Source organism: Herpailurus yagouaroundi, unplaced genomic scaffold (genome assembly GCF_014898765.1).
Source record: "Herpailurus yagouaroundi ecotype Mexico unplaced genomic scaffold, PumYag 166, whole genome shotgun sequence".
Lineage (NCBI taxonomy): Eukaryota > Metazoa > Chordata > Mammalia > Carnivora > Felidae > Herpailurus > Herpailurus yagouaroundi.
In genome coordinates this window covers 29376550-29383321 of record NW_024412407.1, presented here as the reverse complement: position 1 = coordinate 29383321, position 6772 = coordinate 29376550, and positions in this window count along the sequence as shown.

The following is a 6772-nucleotide window of genomic DNA, read 5'->3' as shown; positions in this document are numbered from 1 at the left end:
CCCCAATGCATCTTTATTTAAAGCATCCAAACACCCAGCAAAAAAAAAAATCAGTGGGGTGGGGTGGGGGGTGGGATCTAACAAAGGAGAAATGATGTTGGGGTCAATAATTTCTGCCATGCATGGCTCTGGACCTCTTGTACCTAGTACCTTAAAAGAACTGGAGGAGGGAGGAAGAAGGGCAGAATCAGCTTAAGGTATCATTTACCATTTCAAGAAACCCTTGTAGAGATAATATTAATTAACAACAGTAAGTCGGGTACCACTTTCTCCAGGAAGGCCTGCCTGATCACCTCTCCGCATGGTTGCAGAATGGATGCCCTTTTCACAAGCTTTTGTTTTCCATCACGCGCAGTACGTATCATACCATTTGTTACTGATATATTATTTGTGTGTTTATCTTTTCCCCACTCCTTTCTACCCCAGGTTGACTGCAATGCCTTGAAGGCCCAAACCTGAATTTTTATTTCTTTGTGTCACCACTATCCCTAGCCTAGTGTATGATATATACCAGATTCATGAAAAGTGTCTATTACTTAAAGTGGATGAATCAATAAACTGCAGATAAAGGATCTCTAATCAAGTGTACTAAAGATTAGTTACTACAGAGCACACAATGGTATAAAAAGAAAAATTTCTCCAGCTATCAAAATATTTAGCACCAATTTTTTTGCTTGTGAACACAAGCGATTCTTTTATTTTCATCAATATTTAGAATAGCAACTGATTTCTGAGCATGTTTAATATTGCTGACAAACACAATTAATTGCATTTTGCCTATGATGAATGTTATGACAATTATAAAAATCTGAAAATTACCCTTTTATCAAGATTGCCCAAAAAAACAAAAAACTTTAAAAAAATGGTCTAGTAAAAAACAAATAGCTAATTCTATCTCTTTGATAGAAATGGTCAAGTTGGGGAGTATCTGGGTAGCTAGGTTGGCTAAGCATCTGACTCTTGGTTTCGGCTCATGATCTCACAGTTTGTGGGTTCAAGCCCCACTTTGGGCTCTGTGCTGATGGTGCAGAGCCTGCTTGGAATTCTCTCTCTCTCCTTCTCTCTCTGCTGTTCCTCCCCCGCTTGTCCTCTCTCTCTCTCAGAATAAATAAATAAACTTAAAAAAAAAAGAGGGGCACCTGGATGGCTCAGTCTGTTGAGCGTCCAACTTGAACTCAAGTCATGATCTTACAATTCATGGGTTCGAGTCCCATGTCAGACTCTGAGCTGACACCTCAGAGCCTGGAGCCTGCTTCGGATTCTGTGTCTCCCTCTCTCTCTCTGCCCCTCCCCCACTGTGCTCTGTGTCTGTCTGTCTCTCTCTCAATAATAAAAACATTAAAAAAAATGGTCAAGTTGGGCACAAAATGACACACCTGGAAATAGAGTAACACACATGACTCCAAACAGTATTGTTTCCTAGGTTCAGATCCTCACACGGTTGTAGCAGGACAGGCCGCAAGTGGACAACAAGGCTGGAGCTGTGCTCCAGCTCAGTCTCTCTTCTTCCCTTGGTTACCCATACGCAATCATGTAGAAAGAGAGAAATTTAAGCAGATGTGATTTATATTTTTTAGCCCTTTTTCATTTTAAACCTATTAATTTTCCATTGTAATTATTCGTATATTTTTAAAAATCTTCCTAGGTCAAACATGCATGTTCTTCAGATCAGAAATTCAGTGATGAGACACTTCTGAATTTATAACTGCTTGATTTTTTTTTTTAATTTTTTTTCAACGTTTTTTATTTATTTTTGGGACAGAGAGAGACAGGGCATGAACGGGGGAGGGGCAGAGAGAGAGGGAGACACAGAATCGGAAACAGGCTCCAGGCTCTGAGCCATCAGCCCAGAGCCTGATGTGGGGCTCGAACTCACGGACCGCGAGATCGTGACCTGGATGAAGTCGGACGCTCAACCGACTGCACCACCCAGGCGCCCCTATAACTGCTTGATTTTAAGAAAAATGTATCTGAAACAGAAGAGCTTTGTTAAAAAGCCTCCAGTTTTTCCCCTAGCACTGTTATTTTACGATGCGCTCCATTACTAAGCATTTGTTGAATACTAACTATATACAAGGCAGTGCCTATGATGATACAAAATTTGCATTCACATTACATTTTCCTTAATTTGAGCTATATGATATATTACAGTTAACTGCAGATACTCCATCTGAGATTACTATTTATATAATTCTACATGGAACTGAAATAAACAATTGGAAACTGAAGAAATGGAAACTGAGAAACATTGGTTGAAAAAATATATACATATACACATGTGTGTACATAATTTTTTTATTAAACTATATGAATTATCTGATGGGAGAAAATTTTTTTGTTTTAAGCAGATAGCGACTTAAAACATTAAAGAAAAATTGTTCAGAGAATACTGGTACAAAATGTAAAACACCAACAATGAGGGAGAAAAGGAGTCCCCTTTATCTTTCCATTTATTCCTCGGGCTTAAGGCAAGAGATCTGATAATCTTTATCACTTACAGCTATACATATAATTGTAATTATGGTGTGTTTACACCTTATATGTTATAGCTTATAATTTTTCCCCAGTTCATGTAGCTATAGTATGTGATTTTTGTAAATACTGCATATTATTTTTATCAATATTTTTCTAGGAAAAATTCATTCAAAAGATGGCTCCGTAGATCTCTTTAAGAAATTAAATGTAATGCAGAATCCTTCCTGTCCTTCAATATCTCACTCAATATAACTACAGATCTTAGAATTCTTTAAGCCAGGTAGACAGCTCTATAGAAAGCAGCTATTTTCATATACTGCTATGCTGCTCTTGGGCCCATGCCATTTTTTTCTCTTCTATATGGGATAGTCTATAAAAAGCTAAAGGGAATGTTAAATCTAAGAAAGGATAGAAACATGACTCACTGGCAAGTGGCTGTAATACAAACAGAAATAAATATCAAATATGGAGTGAAATATAGGGCACTATGTAAATGTCAGTACTATTATTCATTCATGTAAATAACATTTATTGAAAGTGAGGTGATAAATATAAATAAATAAAATGTTTTCATTTATGGAGTTTAGGGGGGAGAACGAGATGCAGATTATAACGATAACTCGGTAGAGAAGATATGGGAGCATGAATGGTGGAAGGAGGAGCTAGATTTGCCCTGAAGGAATAAGGGCTGGCTTCTTAATGGAAATAACTTTTGAGCTAAGAATTTAAACATAAGTAGGAGTTTGTTAGGTAAACAGAGAAAAGGGCATTCTAGAGAGAAAGCAGCATGTACAGAGACTTGAAAAAGCGTGGTTTGTTCAGAGAACAGTAGGCCATTCCATATGGCTAACATGCAGGTGGGCAGTGCTCCGATCAAGAAGAACCTCCAATGCCAGGCAACAGGCTTTGCATTTCATCCTCTAAGTTTTTTGAGCCATGAGGGGATTTTATGCAAGAAAGGAACATAATCAGATTTGCATTTTAAAAAAGATCATTCTGGTAGCATTGGTGAATGCTTATATTAGGATACAGGAAATGAGAAAGAGAGATAACTTTAACTTCGTGACATATTTAATGAACAATTAATAGAATTTATTAACCAACTGCTTGTGGGAGGATGATTTGGAAGTTTTTGATGTGGCTATTTGTTTGGATGCTGGTACCATGTAGGAGGGGACTACACTGGAGTGGTGCATATCTGGAGCAAAAGGGACTTGTTTTGGAATGCTGAGTTTGACATACTTGAGGAACATCCAGAAAGAATATTCCAGAAGGAACATGTCTACAAAGAAATTTGGTATATGGTCTAGAACTCAGGAGAGAGTTCTATACTGGAAATACAAATATGGGAATTTTATCATACTGGGAATTGTTCTCCAAAGTTACCATACACAAGAAATCACCAAAATGCTTGTTAGATGTGGATTCCTCAGTCTAATCCTCAGAGGTTGTGGTTGAATGGGTCTGGAGAGAGGCTCAGGAATCAATAACTAAATAAGCTTCCCTGGTGACCGTACTGCAGATGGTCTACAGCGAGAGCAGGAGAATTTCAGGGAAGTGGTATCATGAAACCCAAGAGTAGAAAGTTTCAAGGAGTAAAAGTGGTGACATGTGAATACAGCAGGGAAGTCGAGAAAGCTTGGAACTGAAAGCATCCGCTAGACTTGGCGGCACGCAGGGGGACAACAGTGACGCAGAAGAGCAGGTGTGGTGAGGTGGTGAGGGCGGACACAATCCGCAGTAGGTAGGAGAGCGACTGGCAGTAAGGAACTAGAGGACACAAGGAACGAAGGTTGAGAAAGAAAATACCTTGTGGATGGAATTTGAAATCTAATATGCTAAAGACCTGGTTCAAACCCTAAGTCTGCCACTTGATCGCTATATTATATAGTATCTTCATGGAGCCCATTTTCCTGTTCGTAACACATTAATAGTGTCGATGTTACAGAGCCATTTGCACAACTTAAATATGATGTGAAAGAACTTTGTTAACTGCTCTTCCAACCTTCTCTATTAACAAACCATCTGAGTGGCAGAAAATCCTAAGCAGTTCTAGAAGCAGGGATCCTACTCGTGTCTTTGCACTGTGACAAAACATCCCCAACTTTAGTTAATGGAGTGCTCACCCTGTCAAAGCAGAAGACTTTAGAGGGGAAAAAGAATCAGATGTAATGTCTTAAACACACCAGTGCTCTTACTTTACAGATGAGGATTCAGAGGTCTAAGAGGGGTAGAGGTTAAATGATTTGTTCAAAGTCATACAGCTAATTAATGGCAGAGCCAGGCATAAAATTCAGCCAGACTGCTGACTCACTCTATCCTGCCCCCTGCATTTGAACATACTTCCTAATTCTCCACCATTTGAATTTTGGTCTTTCTCTTTTATAGCAAAGAGAGAAGTAGATGATTGAAGCTTTCCTAACTGGGGTAAAGGCAGTGGTGTTTAATTTGAACATGACCAGAAGTTCAGATGTAAGTTCCTCGAAGACATTTTTGAACTCCCTTTCAAGCCTCTTTCCAAGCCTCCAGGCAGATACCAACTTAGTCTAGAGCCTCAGTGTAGCAGAGGGATTGGCCAGCAGCAGGGTAACTAGTGCTGCTTGCTACATATTTCTTTCAATTATCCCTGTTCATAATTGAAGAGTTCTCCAAAATATCAATGTTAGAAGACTGTTGTTTGAGATAGGCCTTGAGCAGTTCACAGGACACTCTGGAAAACACCTGTAACAGAGGTTTCTTTCTATGACAAGGATAGACATGCTGCTTCTACAAGGTACTTAAATATTTACATCTCTATCTCCCTTTCTAAGCTGCCCAAAGGAGGCCAAGTCGTTTAATCCCTGTGACCCAGCAGACTGGCTGGCACACCATATGTAACAGGGAGCCTATACATGGTTGTTGAATGAATGAGGGAAATTATTTTATCCATAACTCTTCTATCAATTTATTCCTTAACAGAAAAAAAAATCCCTATTAAATCAACTTCCAAGTATTTTTCTTCCCTGACTTAAACCCTCAATTGCCATCCTTTCTGCCTAGATTTCCACTGAGCTCATGGGGTCCTCTATTTTGCCCTTCCTTATAACTTTTCATGATCTAGAACACTCTACAGATGACTTATTAAAGGAACTGTTTACAATATTCTTAATTTTGTGTACTAATAGTGTAACAAATCATCTAGAGTAACACAGATATATTTGGAGAGACGACCTAATCAAAGTTACAAAACTTTGTTGGTAGATTTTGATAAACATTAATGTGTATAAATAGATGTTTCTTGGTAGCAAAAGAATATTTTTCTCTCTCAAGAATCTCTGTACTCTCCAGAGTTCATCCATTTTTCATTCCCATTTATTAAAATGGGAGGGGGGATCGATTTGCTGTTTTCCAAAATGTCACCTTGTTCTTCTTTGTTTCGCATATTTTAAGAAACTTTCATTTGAGTTTTTCTTATCATTATATGTATTTCTCGGTTATATTTGAACTGGAAGCCCCTTAGGACAAGGATCATCCTCTACATATCAATGGAGTGATGTTTATTTTTAGTGCTCAGTACTGTTGAAATCTCTTCTTTTTTTCAGAAAGGCTGTAATGGTCATAGGACATTACTCCTCAAAAAGTTAGATCACAACATGAGAAATTGAATAGTCTCATAGGTTGGAAATATGAAAAAAAATGCAATAAAAAGCAGAGGTTAGATATGAGTTTAGGTCTGAGTCAGTTACTGAAGAGGTTCACGATGATAAAAAGGGGATATGTTATTGGGAAATAACTCTGTTGGGAGGTAGAGGCATTGGCAAGAAAATGAAATTCAATAACCATTTGAGTACTGAGTCAAGGCTGGGAAGGATTCAGTGATGGGGAAGACATGACTCCCAGCTTCCTGCAGTGAAGGAGACACACATGTACATACAACCAAAAGGCAAAGCAGCCCAGGATAAGGCAATAAAGTTTCAGACAAAGGGCATTCTGGAAAATTTTTGGAAAAAATACTATTTTACTCATTAAGGGTGAAAATTATCCAGAGAACACAACAGTCTAATGTATGAAGCTGCTTTTATTGGTTCCTGGAAGGTATGAGGGCTATCATTTCCCCAAATCAGAAGCATGCCTCATTTTGTGTGTATGTATATATATATATATATATATATATATATATATATATATGTATATGGGAATATTACCCATAAAAAAGAAAGAAACCTTGCTATTTGCAAAGACATGGATACACCTAGAGAGTATACTGTTAGGTGAAATAAGTTAGAGAAAGACAAATACCATATGATTTCACTCATGT